Source organism: Cupressus sempervirens, chromosome 10 (assembly GCF_028749045.1).
Source record: "Cupressus sempervirens isolate cs-2001-9-10 chromosome 10, ASM2874904v1, whole genome shotgun sequence".
Lineage (NCBI taxonomy): Eukaryota > Viridiplantae > Streptophyta > Pinopsida > Cupressales > Cupressaceae > Cupressus > Cupressus sempervirens.
The window spans coordinates 968,322,125-968,340,909 of record NC_143127.1 but is presented as its reverse complement, the minus strand read 5'-3'; positions in this window follow the sequence as shown (position 1 = coordinate 968,340,909).

The window sequence follows — 18,785 nt, the reverse complement described above, 5'->3', positions numbered from 1 at the left end:
CAAGGGTTTTTCTTCATCAAGTGACCTAAGAGAAGTGTAAGAATTTGGCTTAGGCTAGAATTCACCCAAGAAATAAGAACTCAACACAAGCATATAGTAAACCAATATAGAGAGTATGATCAGAATAAAAAAATTCATTCAATATCCATATTAGCCACATCAAGAGTACAATAGGAGTGCCTGTATATAAAAGGCCTTTGGAGAGCTTCTAGAATGCATAGAAGTTAGCATCATGATAAGTCATACAACTAGGTACATGTCCACTAGATATGGGTTATCCTTTATTAAGCACAAAATTAAGTGTGATGATGTGAGGATAAGCCTACAATGGTGTATCACACAAATTAGTGGTGTAGACAACATGTGCTAAATTAGAAGTGCAAATAACTGTATTTTCAACATGACAACTCAATGAATGATGTAAACTCTAGTGTTGTAGACACCATGTGCATAATTAGAGTTGTGTATTTCTATGAGAGTACAGAAACTCCTAAGTGTCTCACCTAAATAAATAATAAAATAATACATTAACCTAAGTAAGCTTGAGTAAGTGTAAATAGTAAATACTTATTTACACCAACAAGAAGAGTATATAATGGCATGTTAAGCAAGAAGACTTAAGGGTATGAATGCTTGAAGGGTGAACAAGCTATCAAAGCTATAATGAGTGAAGGCCAAGAATAATGGAGGACTGAAACAAAGATCTATGATATGCAAATGGAGCTATAAGTTGTTATTAGATCAAGCATTACTATTACTCTCTAATAATTGTACCAGTCTAGGGTAAATCCTTTGGATTAAGGTTGATCTAAAAGTCATTTGTAAATCCTTTAACTAGGCAACATTCCAAGTGAATGGTCTAAAGTTCTCTAACAAGGATCACTCCTGACATGGTGATTGAAATCCTTTAACATGATCACATTTAATAGTGTGTATTGTAACCTTTAATAGGGTTGGCCTTTCATATGACATTATTTCAAAAGAGTGAAAAGAGTAGCATGTTATTGGTGGTTTTTCCCAAATTGGGTTTCTATGTAAATCATTGTGTCAAGTGTGTTGATGAATCTATTATGTTTCATGTTTACATTTCTACAAGTTGATTTGATAGTAACCTACAAAGTTTTAGGTGATTGCATAATCTTATGGATGCAAGCATGAAGATAAATGTTTTATGGGTTCACTAAACTGTGAAAAGTTTTATTTATACATCTAGACCTTGGATAACTGATTCACCACCACCCCCTCTTAGTTATTCTAAAGTATTCCAACAATTGGTATCAAAGTCATCTGCTTAAGAGGACTAGTTTGAAGGTACTAGAGGCACAATGATCAAGATGTCAAAAAAGGAAGTACCCAAGCTCAATAGAGATAAATTTCTTACATGGAAAATTTTGATGAAGCTACACGTTGGAGGACTTGGAGACCATGCACAATCTACCATTATCATTAAGCATGTTAACCTTGCTTGAGCACCAACTACTAAGGATATGAGAAAGAAGAAAGAACACAATTAGACAATGCTGGAGATTGCCTCTGCCCTAAGCTATGTTGAATTTGATGATATCAAAGGTCTTGACAATGCAAAGAAAATATGGGATGCCCTAACCATTATCTATGGAGGAGATGCAAATTTTCTAAGAGCCAAAACTAAAAGTCTCAGAGGTAAGTTTGATGATATGAGAATGGAAGAAGGTGAAAATATTGCTTAATATGTTGCACGGATAAAAAAAGTTGTTAATGCAATAAGAGAAGCTAATAGTAAAATAGATGATGATACTATGCTAAGAATTTTTTTGAGAACACTACTGACTATATATGCTATTACAGTTTCTACAATTCAAGAACTAAGATGTATGTTAGGAAATGATCTATCACTTGAAGGTCTAGTATGTAGACTCACTACTTTTGAGCTATCTAACTTTGATAATTACAAATATGAAAGTATTGAATCTACTTTCAAAGAAAAGGTGTCATTGAAGGAACCTAATAAGAATAAAAGGAAAAAGAAAAGAAAAGGTATGTGTCTAGTTACAGTGATACATATGAGGAGGAAGTAGAATAGCTTGGAGCACTACTGGAAAGAAGATTCCATAAAGGTAAAGGCAAGTTCAAAGGTAAATTACCTATCATTTGTTTCAATTGCAATCAAGTTGGTCATATTGCTACTGGATGTCTAGAGAAGAAGAACTATAGAGGTGGTGACAAGTATAGAAATAGAAGAGACGAAGACAACAAGGACTACAGAGATAAAGGCAAAAAGTCATGTTGCATTGTTGAAGAGGAAACAAGAGATGAGTCTGATGAACATGATGATGAAGTGGTGTATGTTGTAATGAAGGAAAAATTGGATGAAGATGAGGCAAATACACTTGTGACTTGTGTGAACAAGAATGATAGATGGATCATTGACAGTGGGTGTTCACATCATATGACTGGAGAAAAAAGTAAGTTCATTACCTTGAATTATTATAATGGAAATAGTGTAAGATTTGGTAATGATGCACCATGTTTAATAAAAAAAAAGGTTTCTATCAAGCTCATAGATAAGATTTTATGTGACAATGCTTACTATGTTGAAGGACTTAACTATAATTTTTTGAGTGTGTCACAACTAAATAATTTGGGTTGTAAGGTTGAGTTTGAAAACAAGATTGCTAAAATATATGACACAAATGAAATATTGATTGGAAAGGGTGATCAAACTAGGAGTAATCTATTCTATGTTGATATAGAGGATGACACTTGTCTAGTTATAAAACTGATGATGTGTGGTTGTGGCACAAAAGGTTATATCATTTCAATTTTGATAACTTGGTCAATATTAGTAACATTAGAAAAGTTAGAGGTTTACCTAAGTTGAAGAACCCTGATAATATAATGTGAAAACAATATTAGTTAGGAAAAATGAAAAAGTCAAGTTTCAAGAGTAAAACTCTCACCTGGACCAATTAGTGTGCAAAGCTACAAAAGAGATAAGTACATTATGCTATTTATTGATGACTATTCTAGAATGATGACAATTATATTTTTAAAACAAAAATCTAATGCTTTCCAAATGTTTAAGTGGTACTTAGAAAAAGTTGAAGAGGAAATAGGTAAAACTCTTAAGTGTTTGAGATCTGATAGAGGAGGAGAATTCACATCACATGATTTTGAGACATTCTATAATGAGGAATCAAAAGATAGACATCTGCACCTAGAACCCCTCCACAAAATGGAATACCTAAAAGGAGAAATAGATCTATAATTTTAACCGTGCTAAAACAATCATGATGGAGAAAAATGTTGCTTTGAAATTTTGTAGAGAAATTGTAAGTATAGCTATCTATACCTTGAATTGTGTACAAGTAAAGAAAGGTACTCATTCAACACCTTTTGAACTATGATATGGATACTCACCCAATGTAAAATAATTTAAGGTATTTGGAAACAAGTGTTACATTCTTAAAGACTTTGGGAATGGTAAGCTAGATGCAAAAAGTGAAGAAAGTATATTTCTAAGATACTCCACAAGAAGTAAAGCTTATAAGTGTTTAAATACTAAAACTAACAAAGTTGTGGAAAGTGTAAATGTAAATTTTGATGAATATATAGAAGTACATGAGGCTGAACCTATAAAAGAACAAGAAGAATACAAATAATTTGTATAATTTTATGAAGGAATGCCTACTAAAGAAGATGTTGCAAATCAAGCTACAAACCAACAACATGTTTCAGTGACTGCCGAGTCACATCCTATGAATTCTGAGTTGTATTTAGGAATTGAGCTACATTCAAATACTGAGTTATAGAATAAAGTTGATGCACATTTTTATTCTGAGATTAGTGTACATGAAAGAGATGTTGAACTACTTGACAAATATGTGCACAATGGCTTTGAAGTTGAAAGAAAATTTGAAGAAACTAGAGCTAGACCAAGATTGTCCAAATATGTCAAAAGACATCATCCTGCTACACAATTTATTAGGGATAAAGATGCTATACCAATGACAAGAAATATATTGAGAAATGATACATGTTCATTGAGTATGAAGGAACCCAAATTAGTGAGAGATACTTTAGAAGATGTGGACTAGAGTAAAGCCATAGAATAAGAGATTGAACAAATTGAGAAAAACAAAACATGCACTCTATTTCGTAGACTAGAAGACAAAAATGTGATTGGCACCAAGTAGGTATTCAAAAAAAAGCTAGATGAAAATGGTGAAGTCACAAGGAAAAAGGTAAGATTACTTTGCAAGGGATATGCACAAGAGGAAGGTATTGACTATGGAGAGATATTTTTCCCTATTGCCAGATTGGAAGGAGTAAGAACTCTACTTGCTTATTCTGCATACAAACCTTTCAAAGTTTATCAAATGGATGATAAATCTGCATTTCTAAATGGCATATTAGAGGAAGAATTTTACATAGAACATCCAATAGGATTTTTTGATGTTAACAATAAGAACATTGTATGTAGATTACAAAAATCTCTATATGGTTTGGAAAAAGCACCAAGAGCATGGTGTGGGAGACTTCATAATTATCTTATGAAGATTAGATTTGAAAGGGCTACTAATAACAAAAATTTATACATGAAGAAAGAGAAAGAAAAATATATTTAGTTATCTAAAGTTTTTGTTGATGATATCATGTTTGGAGGTCAAGATGCTTTATGTAAGGATTTTTCAAATCAGATGAAGTGAGAATTTGAAATGTCTATGTTTGGAGAGATCGAATTCTATATGGGTTTGCAAGTATATTAGATGAAATATGGTATATACATCACTCAGTCAAAGTATGTCAAGGAAATACTAAATATTTTTGGATTAGAGGGTTCCAAACTAGTAAGTACACCTATGGTGACATGACACAAGTTGTCAAATAATGATGATCTAGCTGAGGTGAATCAAACATTGTATAGGTCTATGATTGGCAAGTTACAATATGTCGTACATAGCAAACCCAATATTGCATTATCTATAGGGGTAGTTTCAAGATTCTTTGCTAATCCCAGGGAGAATAAATTGATAGATGTAAAGAGAATAGTGAGATATCTAAAAGGAATAGAGGAATATGGTCTATACTATAAGAAGAATAAAAATTTGGAATTAAGAGCCTACACTGGTGCTGATTGGGATGGAAACATTGATGATAGAAAGAGGACCAATGGAGGAGCATTTTTCATAGGCAAGAGGTTGGTTACATGGAGCAGAAAGAAACAAAACTACACCTCACAATCTACTATTGAAGTTGAATATGTCACTACTACTATAAATTGTACAAACATTGTATGGATCAAATAGTTACTTAAAGGTATGAAGGAAGAGATCATAGAACTAGTGACACTTTATTGTGATAATACAAGTGCTATAAACATATCAAAGAATCTTGTGATGCACAAAAAGACTAAGCACATTGCAATCAAGTATCATTACTTGAGAGAATTGGTTCAAGATAAAGAGGTGAAGTTAGAATATGTTAACACTAAAGAGAAAATTGTTGATATCTTCACAGAACCATTACCTAAGGATGCTTATGAGTATCAAAGAGGTAAACTAGGGGTGATACCCCTATCAAAGGCTATCTAAGTAACAAGAGGAGTGCCCTGCATCAAACAAGCTGATGTTAATATATTACACATTGATGCCGTGGATCTTACTTTAGGAGTTGTCTAAAGTAATCAAAGAGGTGAAACTATAAATCAATCATAAGTAAGGTAATAGAGGGAGAAACTGAAGGAATTGAAGAAGCCCATATCTTCATGTTAAGATGACAAGTCTTTAGCATTGTTGTCAAAGAGGGAGATAATTATTCATCAAAGAGAAGATAATATTAGAGGGAGATAAAGGGAGATATTTACTAATCTTAGAGATAGTTGTTGATCAGGAGAACAAAGATAGATAACATCTACCTAGTGGGAGGGATATATAAGAGGAAATTCTGAGGGAGTCATAAGGAAAACTTTTGTAACCTATTCAGAAGATGGAATTTTTTGATAGAGGGAGAGATTTTAATACAAGGAACCATTTTCTTTTTGGTACTGTCTTATTGTTTTAACCTAGTCAGTTTGGTTGACCAGTTTGGTTTGCCATCAGTGTTAAAGAGGAAGATGATTAATAATAGATTGAAAATAGATTGTTGAGGAAGGAGATTGTTAAAGAGGGAGATTGTATGTTTCAAACATTGTTTTGTCACTAATGTCAAACTTGCTATTTGCTAGTAAGATAATTGCTTATAGATTTAAATACTATAACTTATTTGATTGATGGAGAGGATTTGATCAAAAGATGTAACAATAGCACCTAGAGGAAAGGTTGAGTTATGATTATGAAAAGAAGTACAAGAATTAGATAAGACAGTGATAACATGATGTATTGATAATCTACTTAAGGTTACAAAGGCTAGTTACACTAAGAAAGTTTAGAAGAACAAGTTACATGCAAAGTTTTTTTTCCAATCTTGACTGAGTGGATAGTAGGTGCTGAGCAAAGTCAATGCAAGTTGAGCTAAAAATCAATTTGAGCCAAGTAAATGCTTATCCTAGTGTATGCTGAGCAAAATAATAGATTTTGAGTAAAATTTAGTTGGTGTTGAGCACTAATAAACTTTAGTTCATGCCGAGTGATTTTACAAAGGATATCGAAAAATGTAGTATGTGATGAACATTAGAGGCTAGATAATCTTGAGTGGCTATTTTATTTAAAAGATTGTGAATTTGATGGATCTGAGCTGACAAGTTTGTTTTCTTGGATTGTGTGAACCAAGTGGAAGATAAGATTGATGAGCTAGAGGCATAAAATTCAAGATAAACCATTCTTAGGTGAATTCAAAGAGGATTGAAGGAGAAGTTTCTAGAAGAGATATGGAATGTGAGATAGATTCATTTCATCCTACCTAATCCATCTTAACCATAAATTGGATGATGGAGAATGAGTAGAAAAAGATCTTAATTTCCTATTTATAGGAATGGCTCGTTAGAAGTAAAGGTTTTCATGTGTGAGAACTTAAGGAAGACAAGGAGTCAAGGGTTTTTCTTCATCAAGTGACTTAAGAAAGAGTCTACAATGACATGTTAAGAAAGAAGGCTTAAGGGTGTGAATGCTTGAAGGGTGAACAAGCTATCAGAGCTACAATGAGTGAAAGCCAAGTAGAATGGAGGACTAAAACAAAGATCTGTAATTTGCAAATGGAGTTGTATGTTGTTATCAAATCAAACATTACTATTGCTCTCTAATAATTGTATCAATCTAGGGTAAATCCTTTGGGTTAAGGTTGACCTAATAGTCATTTGTAAATCCTTTAATTCAGTGACATTCCAAGTGAATGGTCTAAAGTCCTCTAACAAGGGTCACTCCTAATAGGGTGATTGAAATCTTTTAACTAAGTCACATTTAACAATGTGCATTGTAACCTTTAACATGGTTGACCTTTTATGGGGCATCACTTCAAAAGAGTGAAAAGAGTAGCATGTTATTGGTGGTTTTTCCTAAATTGGGTTTTCACATAAATAATTGTGTCAAATGTGTTGATGAATCTGTTATGTTGCATGTTTACATTTTTGCAAGTTGATTTGATAGTAACCTACAAAGTTTTAAGTGATTGCATAATCTTATGGATGCATGCATGCAGATAAATATTTTACGGGTTCACTAAACTGTGAAAAGTTTTATTTATACATTTGGATGTTGGATAACTAATTCACACCCCCCCAATTATTCTAAAGTATTCCAACAACAATTGCATGATGACATTCCAATTTGACATCAACTTTATACAAACCTCCCATCCTAATTCCTTCAACAATCACATTATTGTGATTTTCCATATCTATAACTTGACAACATGTCTTCAAGAACTTAAATTTGATCAACAATTTCTAAAACTGAATCAAATTCTTCTTAATTCTTGGGACATACATAACATTAGAAAGTTTCTTTACATGACTGTTTGGTAGTTGTATACTTAGATCACCACATCATTCTACATCACGTGATCTATTATCTCCTAATAGATCTTTCCACCATCCATTTTCTCTTGAATATTTTTGAACCAACTTTTATGACATGACTCATAGATTAATGCCCTTGAATCTATAAACCAATCATTACAATCACTAAATTCAGCTAAAAGAGTATAGTTAGAAAAAGCAACTTTAAATCATGCAGGTTATCACTTATTGTATCCTCATCAGTCACAAAATTACCCTCATATTTTTTGTTTTTGGATTCATTGTTTTTCTTTTCGTAACATTCATATGAATGATGACCATGTTTGTGACAATAATTACAATTTCTACTTTTCTTTACATTTGGTTTTGATGCTTCTTATTATGATACCTTTCCTCTTCTTTGTTACTTTGGTTGTCAAACTTACCTCATCCTTTTTTCTTTGACCATTGGTTTCCTTTATATACCTTCTTATCTTTCACCATCAAAGTTGACTCTACATTTTGAGATCTAATAGTCACATGGTTCTTTCTCTCCCCTTCTTGTAGAAGGATACCTTCAAAATTCTCAAAAGAAGGTTTAGTTTCTCTTGCAACCAAAATAGTAATGAAAAATTGATAATCACTAACCATTCTATTCAAAGTAATTGATACTAGATCACTATGAGATACTTGTTCACCAATATTAGCTAACTTATCCCTCAATCCCTTAACTCTTGATAGAAATTCACTAACACTTTCATTTACTTCCATTTCGATAGACAATAATTTTCTCTTTAAAACATAATTCTATTTGAGTTTGAATCTAATAAAAACCTTTCAAAGTTGACAATGTACCCTTAGAAGTAGTAACATTTCTTATGTGAGGGAAAATTGAGTCTTTTACTAACATACACAAGAGAATCTTGGTTCTTTTCTCCCAATATTTGACAATAGTTGGTGTTGTTGTAGGTTTTGTAGGCTTGGCCTCTTTGAAATTTACAATGACCCAAACATTATGCCCCTCCATTAGAGTCTACATCTTCAACTTCCAATTAACATAATTGGTACCATCTAATAATCTACAGTATTGGCCATCATGAAGAACAAGAGAAAACTAAAAGGAAATTTTGACCAAAAATAATTGGAGTACTGTCAGAATGTATACGTCTCCCAATAAAACCAATTAGATCAACACACTAGCTAATATTACTTCCAGCAACTCCTTTTACACACACACATATTGCATCTTCAAGATTCCATAGAATTTAGAAAACACCATAAAATGAATCTCAAACTTAGATCTAATACAATATTCAAAAATAAGAAGCAATACTCAAGAAGAAAATAGATAGGAGAAGAAGAACTAGCAACTTGATATTATTGAATAATAGAAGCCTACTTATGTAGTTGAACGAACAACCTACATACCTAAAATATTGCAAGGGATATTTACAATAAACTCTTAATAGTTTGACAACATGCTAAGAGGATTTGACACCACAAACAAAGTAATTGACAAGTGGACTACTCTAGACAACTAACTGGATCTAAGATAAAGATCTATAGTTAGTCATTTGTTCAAACAAGAACTCTATGGCACCACTACAATTAAAATAAAGTCTTGCTGCCAACAGCTCAAACTTGAGTTGCCACATGTGTAGCTAGTTATTCATTATTATACACCCACCCCCACACCCCCCCCCCCCCCCCCCAAAGGAATAACCAAATTTTATCCACTAAATTTTAAAAAATTCTCCAACAAGATCAACCTCTCGTTATGCTAAGATTGACCATATCAAAGAACTATATCAATAACTAGCTCTAATATCATTCTAATGTAGTACAAGGTAGGTTAGTATGCAAAGGAGATGATGAAGCCACTAAAAATACAACACAAAAGAAGTACACATGATATAATTGCAAGAAAAACTTTTAATATAAATAGATACTCAATTATGCCAATATTACATTATTATCCATTGGTATATAAGACAACTCTCATGATAAAATATACTATATTATAGACTATAAGGCCTTCTTGGTTATGGCCAATGTACATTCTATATTACACACCAAAGTTTGATATCCAATATTCTTCTAAGTATCTTACTGAATTATATTACCTCAATGATGATGTTCCTAAGGCTTAAGGACATTACATATATAGCCATACGGACACATAGTCGGCTTTGACATCCCAATCCCCAATAATAGGAAACACACATTAAAATAGGATTGATCCTTAATGAATTAATGACCAAATACATAATACATTAGATAAAATTATGTGGTATTAGGTATAGGTCCACATTATAACCAAGTGCCTAGATCGAAGAGTGCATAAGATATATCTTAAATATAAAACTTTTCTAAATTAAAATGTCAGACATCAGATGAAGAGAAACATAGGAAAACAACACCCAAGAAGATGAAACATAACTTCAACAAGTTGTCACACATGATTATGGGCACTTAGGGTAATGATCCAAGATATGTCCCCAATATTAAGCTAAGCCCATAAAATCTACAAATAACAAACAATATTCTTCCAAGACAAACTATCAGACAAATAACCATAAAATAGAAAACAACAAATATATTTTTGGGTGATGCAAGACTTCCAAAAACTCAAGGAGGCTACTACATCAAAAAAATAATATTTTGGATAATAAGTGGAGTTAAGGGATACTTGAATGAATTCCCTCAATATTTTGTGTATCTTTTCTAGAAGACATCCAATGTAATATTGGGATAGAAGAGGCCATATTATGTGAATCAATAAATATTAATCATATGCCTCCTCAAGCTTGAAATGTGTGCATAGATAATGAAATTTATGTTAAAAATATGATATATTGTATGCTTGATGGTTTATTTATTAGGTATTGTACTTCCATTCATATTAAATTCAAGGTTGTCTATTAAATTTTTTTTAACATGGAGCATTGTTTTAGTATGTGCTGAGTTCAAATCTAGTGTGTAGTTAATTTATTTGTTGAGTTAGAGTATGTGGTTGATATGAGAGACTCAAAGATGTCTTAAGATGATGTGTGCACAATTTAATTTATTGCACATAGATATTGAGAATGTTATGATATATTAAAGCATTATAGGTTTACTAGATTAAAAAATTTGTTATAGGTGATGAATAATTTGATTAATCTATCAAATTTGTGATGATTTAGATATTGTAATTCAAGATTTACTATCTATTCTTAGTAATGTAATAATTTATATTAATGTAGATTTAAAAAAAATTTGGAATCCATGTTTTGAATTGATTGAAGTATAATGAGTAGAAAATATAAGAACATTTAGAATAGTTTAAGTTTTATCCTCAACCAATAGGATTTGGGTTGACTATAGTAGAACATTCATGATGTAAAGTGAGGTTATGATTTTTCACCAATGGGTTATTTTGAATTGGTAATACATTGGTAATTTTGATAAAATTTATTGAAGTAAAAAATCTTCATTGGAAAAAGTGAAAAAGGAAGTATATTATTTGTTGAATTGATGTGTGTAGGTCAAATTATTGATTGAGATGATGTAGTTAAGGACAAGTTTGAGTTTGGTAGCATACTTTTGCAAACATAATTTGAAATTCAAGAAGGTAAAATATTTTGGTTAAGGTTGTGATGACTATAGAGATTGAAATGTATATTTGTGTGACAAAATGTTGTAGTTTCAAGTGTGATGACTATGAATGGTATGTGCGATCAAGTCAATAGATGATTTCTTGCAATTAGATGAAAACATTGAGCTGAATTGGATCTATATAATAAATTGAAAAGCTTTATTACTAGATTACTTGTTGAATACTAGCTAGCTATCAAATTTAAATTCCTTAACTAGGTCACTCTTAATAGGATGAGAAAAATAATAATAGGTTTGAATATTAGTTCCATTAGTTGGATGTCTCATAATCTTGAGTTAGAAATCATCCTACAAGGTTACTCCTACTAGGGTAAATATGTTAATAGGGCATAATTGTAAGCTCCTAATAGGGCTAGGACTTTAACCAAACACCTTTCAAAAGAGAAAAATACTTGTGGGTGCTAATTCCTACAATAGTTTCTCCATCTAAGAAAGATTTTCCATGTGAAAAATAGTGGTGTCTCTCTTTTACCTATGTATATGTTTTATTAGCTATCTTATTGATAGTTTCACAATTTTTTACTACATGAATATAGTGAATGGTTAGTTGGTTAATATATGATCTTGGTTGATATTTGTTGATAAACTAGTGAAAGTTTTGAATTGAATAGAGAACTAATGCACTCCCCCACTTCCCCACACTTCTTGATCTTGGACCTTAAGTATATTAACAATTTGTATCAAAACTCAATGTATACCAAAAATTTGGAACACTTATATAAACTATTATGCTTGAGAATACCCATGATGAAGAGAATATCAAGAGGAAAATTATATCTTCATATCTATAATGTGAAAGGTTATGAGATAGTGGCTCTCAAATGAACCTAGCTATGCAACCCTTGAAAGGCACACCATAGAATGGAAGATTAAAAGAGTATTGGTAAGAATGCCAATATCTAAGAATCAATGGTAGATGCAATTTAAATGAAAGAAAATTAAAGGAAATTTAAAATCTAACAAAGAGAGTTATAAAATCCTCCTACTTAAGATATGTTAGGTAAGCTAAAGCATAAATGAAACTAAGCTAAAAAGTATGCAATAATGCAAGTAGATGAGGACTAGCTAAGAATGCAAGAATGATCCAAATAATCAAAGTGCTCCAAAGCTCTAAGAAAACCTCCATAATAAGAACACCATAAAATAGAATGATATGAGGGAGTGAGTAGAGAGCCTTCTTTTAAAGAAAAATGGATAGTAGGGATAAAGAGGCAAAATCGAGGGTAGAGAATGTATGTTATGTGATCCATGGGCACAAGAACCTTACCTTAAAATGATAAATAGTTCAATTTTAAGAGATGAAATATGTGTGGAGGATAAAGGAGATTCCAACCTACTTGAAAAGTGTTCCCTCCATGTGAGACAAAAATGCATTTTTCTTTTATTTTTAAAATATGAATAATGGTTTTCATGGACACACACTTAGGATAACTGAGACTTGTGGGATTTTATATAATTAAAAGGGAGCATTTTCTTTAATAAAATAAGAAGACTTAGGAAAATGTGGCCAAACCATAGATTATAATTGAATAAATAGAAAAGTGTGATTTTATCAAGAATAAGTGACTACCAAATTAAACAATAATGCTAGAAAAGAGTCTTGTAGTTGAGATAGCTATTTTTGGGAAATTATATTTTCCCCTATTTTCCTAATGTGTGGTTGATCTAGGAACACCTTAACGAAAATAGTGAAGAAGCCAAGTTGATAGATAAATCCAACTCTAAAGAATGAATGACAAAGAGGTAGCTGACCAAGAATGAATAATATGTAGTGATATTGGACATTAGGAGAGATAGATGTAGAGAAAATACAAAGGTCAAGCATATGCCCTAGAGAATATAGATCAAGAGAAAATGGAAAGGTCAAGCATGTGCTCCTAAGAAATAGATATATCAAGAGAAAATGGAAATTTGAAGAATATGATCCTGAGCAATAGCTATAGCAGAATCAATTTGAAGCACTGACAAACCAATGATAGAGTATTCTTGTCCCCTTTAGATCAAAATTGGAATGAGGTGTAGCGGATGAAAAAATAAGATAGATTTGATAAAATCAAGATAAGATATAGGCCAAGATGAGATATAAGAGATTAAGACCAAAGAACGACCACTAAGAAATGAAGACATGCCCTAGTTGGACTAAGTTTGACTATAAAGTTAAAGCAAAAGAAATAGGTTAGAAAGGGAAGAAATGATAAAATAAAGTGAATAAGAATAGTGGGAGGGATGAGATAGATTTAAATAATGTATGAATGAAGAAGAGATGATGATTTCCTTAGAAATAATCAAAAGATTAAGCCTCAAAAGGTCAACAACCCATGCAGAAGAAGGATGAATTTTAAAAACACCATTTTGACCATCAAAATGAACCCAAATTCCAATTTAGATCCCAAAAATGGATCCAAGTTGTCTCAATTAGGTAAGGGTGCAATTTTTTTGAAAATTCAAGGAGATAAAAAATTAGGTCAAAAATATGTCAAAAGGGTATATAAGGGATCTAAAAGAGTTGATAGATACGATGATAAGATTAAACCCTTTTATGACATGAAATAAATTGATGAGATGAGAAGATCAAATGAAGATAAATAAATAATTGATAAAAACCAAGAGGATGAACATAGTTGACTAACACATCCATGAAAGATAAAGAAGACTCTATCAACAATCAAATGCAAGCTAAGCTAGAATGAGCCCTAGGATGAAATCTAGTGTGAAAAGTGCAATTGCAAGGTGTATATAAGTAGGTCTTAGTTTTTATCATTTATCCTATTTTTTTTATCATTGATCCTTATTAGGGATAAAAAAAAGATCATACAATCACCACTAGCATAAATATGAGTACATGTATATGATCTCTAGTGGACAAGTATGTGGGAACCTAACCTATGCATGAAAGACATAAAGGTAAAGATGACAGTGTACTTAGATTCCATAGGGTTAATGTAGAAATATTATGCTCACATTGAGATACAAAATGTCAAGATGGCCATAAGTACGAACTTGAAAAAAAAAGGATATAAAATTGAAGATCCTAAGTGTCAAGTGGGCCAAGAAAAATTCTCAAGACACAAACATCCAACAAAGCACACCCACAAGTAGAAATCAAAGGAAAAAATGCCCCATGCCCCCAGTCCTCTAGTTCATCAAATCTTGCCGAGACAATTAGAGGAGGAAAACTAATCAAAGAAATCATCATAGACAACACAAAAATAAAAAATTAACAAGACTCAGTCCATTTTTAGTTTAACTATGTGTGTGAAAGCCACATGAGTGTCTTCTTAGGACTTAAGTCTAAAAGTAAGAAATATTGTAAAATCTTAGACTATAGCTAAATTATCCTATAATTGTTATGAAACACTTGATGTCAAGGGGAAGTGTTAAAAAATATTGTTTGGGAGCTACCAAAGAAACATCAATGCAACAGGAAGACCTAGCTAAGGTATACAATGCATGCCTTCTAGACTAAGAGAAGAGTCAATTGCAAACTAGCTAAGAAAGGAGGCATGAGGTGAATTTGTTCAAAGGTACATGATAATAGAAATAAGTGTAAGGGTCCCAAGTAATGCCCATTTCTAGGGTTTCACTACTTGGCATGATTTCCTAGATCTTAAGGAAGATCACATTGTTTATTCCATTGTCAAGAAAGGTGTAGGAAATGGTAGATTAGAAAAGTGAAAAAGATGAATAAGAAATCATGGATGGAGAAAGATGAATGCATTCTACAAGGATAGACTCCTCAAGAGTACCCAAGCTGGGAAATATAGCCATATCAAGCATGTTTTAGATATGTCAAGAGGCCTCTAAAAGCCATATTATTTTATCTTTATTATGATCAAGACCAAGAGGTCAACTAGATAGGATAGAAATAAGATACAATAATAAGGATGAAGTTAGATATGTAGGTTATAAGTAAATGAGAAAGACCATGATAGGATAGCACAATCAATACTCAAGGATAGCTCAACATTGTCAAGGTCAAAGAGGGAATACGTGGATGATGGAAGATTTACACATGACACCTATTTTCTAGGTTTTCATCATGGTACTTTTCCAAAGAACCATAAATAATGAATCTCATTATTGGGAAAATCTATTTATGTTTACTTTTTTTTACCAAGATGCTTGTTTACCAAGTTTCACTAAGGAACTTTCTTGCTTTTTTTTTTCATTTTTTCATTTTTGAATATTTTTGTTTGTTTTTTAGGATTTTTTACGATTTTTTTTGGATTTTTTTAGAATTAGTGGTGTAGGGGCACCTTGATAGGGCATGGAAGATATAGGGCTCTTAATTTGTTTTGGCTTGTAGTGGTTCAAGTCACAGCACGAGGACAATAAAAGGACTAGCTAGGTCCTAAGTTTAGGTGTGTGAGAGTAAAACTATCCATTTTTAGGCCAAATAAGTTAATTGTGTGATTTTAAGGGTAGCATAGAAAAATAAGAGATTTAAGTTCCTTTTAAAAAAATTTAATACATTTTTAGTCTTTTGATGAAGTTTGGTAGCCTTTGGGACAAGTTTGAGTGCAACATTCAAAAAGATGTAAAAGTTACCAATATCGTCATTGACAAATTTTTGTTCCAAAAGAGAAACTTCATGGATGGTGCTTGATAAATATCTAGATTAGTTAGTGTTGGCTCTTGGATAATGATTTAAGGCCATACTTGACCTTATCAAAGGGTTGGAAGAATTTTTGATTTTGTGTGTACGAACTATACATTAACGATAATAGTTACAATTCTTGGTTTTCTAAGTTTTGTGTGTTTTATTGGATTGAATGAAGTGTGGTAACTAGTAGAAATTTTAGTGCAATTCCTCTCTAGATTCTATATAGTGTTAGATTGTAATTTTGTGGATTTATAGTTATTTTCTTAAATTAGTTTGTTTCTTGCCAGTTTGTTATCATGAACCAAGCAGTTGGCCAAAATGGGGTCATAGAGCCTCTTGCCAATATAGGATCTATATGGTATTTTGGGATTAGGACAATAAATCAATGTACATATTCTATAGTGAAGGAGGGGCCTTGGAAAGAAAGGATGAAGTTTTATGGTGATGCCCTAGGTGAGCTAGAGTTGCATGGCTAGGGATCATAGTATGTTGCAGAAGTGTTAAGAGGGATGTAAAGCATAGGTAGCTTCAATCAAAGCTTCAAGTGGGATAGAATAATGAGTGGTAAAGTCCCAAAAATAGTGGGAGGCAATAGTAAAGAGCCAATGCAGAGAAAAAAAACTTCTTGTCAGACATGTTTTAAGGTCTTGTAAATCCTAATTTCTAGGCATAGTTATAGGTCGTACTATATGGACTGGTTGAGAGCCTAAGACCTCTAAAATATTTTAGTTCTCTAAAAAGGTATATGGATCAAGCATTACTTTACCCCCTTATTAAGAAATTTTGCAAGTTATTCAATATTTTCCTCAAATGTAGGGCTAATTTTTGGTAGCCCTATTTGCAAGTAGTTTTGTGTGATTCTTGGAACTCAATTAGGGTTTCAATGCCAATTGTGTTTTTAAGGATCATAATTCCTTTATAGATATTCATATCTCCATTTGGAAGTCATAATTGAGTTTTTGGGACAGATTGTGGAGCTGGTGAAAAGGAAGCAAGAAGGGCTAATGCAAGCCTAGGAAGTAGTGAAAGAATTATTGTTCTATGTAACTAGTGTTCACTAGTTGAATGGATTAGAACCTCATAGATATGATCCTAAGTAGATTAGGTGTAGTAATAAAACCTATTAGGTCAAGAGAAATACCTAAGGAGACCTTAGAAGAAGTTGGGGTACGAGAAAGACTAGTGTTACATCAGAGTTGTATTAGAGGAAGTTAAGGATTTGGGAATCAAACATATATGTCTGGAGCTACTAGAGAATCAGTAGGTGAGTTAAGTATGGTGAAAAATGAAGAGCTAGCCAAAGAGGTTGATGAGAAAAAGGAGAATGATAGAATCCTTAGAAGAGGTAAAGATAAAATTGGATGTAGTTGTTGATGTAGCCAACTAAAAGGAAGAAGAAAGAAATGATAGGGGTAAGGAGATAGAAGAGGAAGATATTGTCTATTAACCAAACCCTATCCTAAATGAAGAACCTTTCTTGAAAGATATAAAATCCATAGGAGGGAAGGCCTTAGAAGATGATCCATTGTTTAGTAGGAAGATGGACATTGATGTAGCGATGGATTGGATAAATGGGATGGAGAACCATTTTGAATGTAAAGGAGTGACATGGGCACAAAAGGTCAAAGTAACCAAGCCTAGACTCAGAGGGTCAACATTAACATGGTGGAAATATGTCCAAGATGAGAATATTATGATGGTTAAGAAGCCCATAGCATATTGGAATGCAATGGTAACCAAACTGAAGGAGAATTTCTTACCAGAGGATTATGAGATTCAACTTCACAAGAGGAGACAAGGACTAAAGAATAAAGACATGGATGTGTCCTCTTATATAGAGGAATTTTAGAGGTTATGTCTTAGGTCTAAGAAGAAAGAAGAAGAACCAATCAAAGTTTCTAGATACTTGAGTGGTCTAAAATGGAACATTCAAGAGGAGCAAAGTTTGTGGACACCTACTACTATTTAGAGATGCCATAAACTAGCCCTAAAGGTGGACGAAAATAATAGAAGGAAGGTAGAATCCAACTTTAAAGATAGAGGCAAAGGTAGAAATTAGAGGGTTCAAAGAGGAGGATATCAAGGCAGAGGAACCAAGGTGAAACCCAACTGACTAAGAAAAATACTGAAAGCACTCTAAGAGGAGGTTATACTAGAGGAAGGGGTAACCAAGGAAGCTCTAGTAGAGGTAGAGGATCAGGAATAATTAACTCCTATTTTCCCAAGATGAAGTGCTAGAACTATGGTCAATTAGGCCATCCATCATATAGGTTCCTTGAAAAACCTTCTTCTTCAAACCATGAAAAGAGAGTGGCATATGAATTGTATAATCTCTATTTGCTACTCTTCCAATATTCTTAGTATGTTAACATCAATGACAAATGTAGTCATGAATGTAACACATAGTCATTCTATCAATCTCTCCAATGCTCCAACAATGCTAGGTTACTCCCCCATATGATTATAATCATCATTCATGCTAACATGAAGAACATAAGCCCCCAATATGGAAGGAAGTTTTGAAGGCTTTAGATTTGATGGATATGGAACAAGTATATGTTATCATGAATGTTGATGATATTCCTATGGAGGAGTGTCCTAGCATTGGAGAGA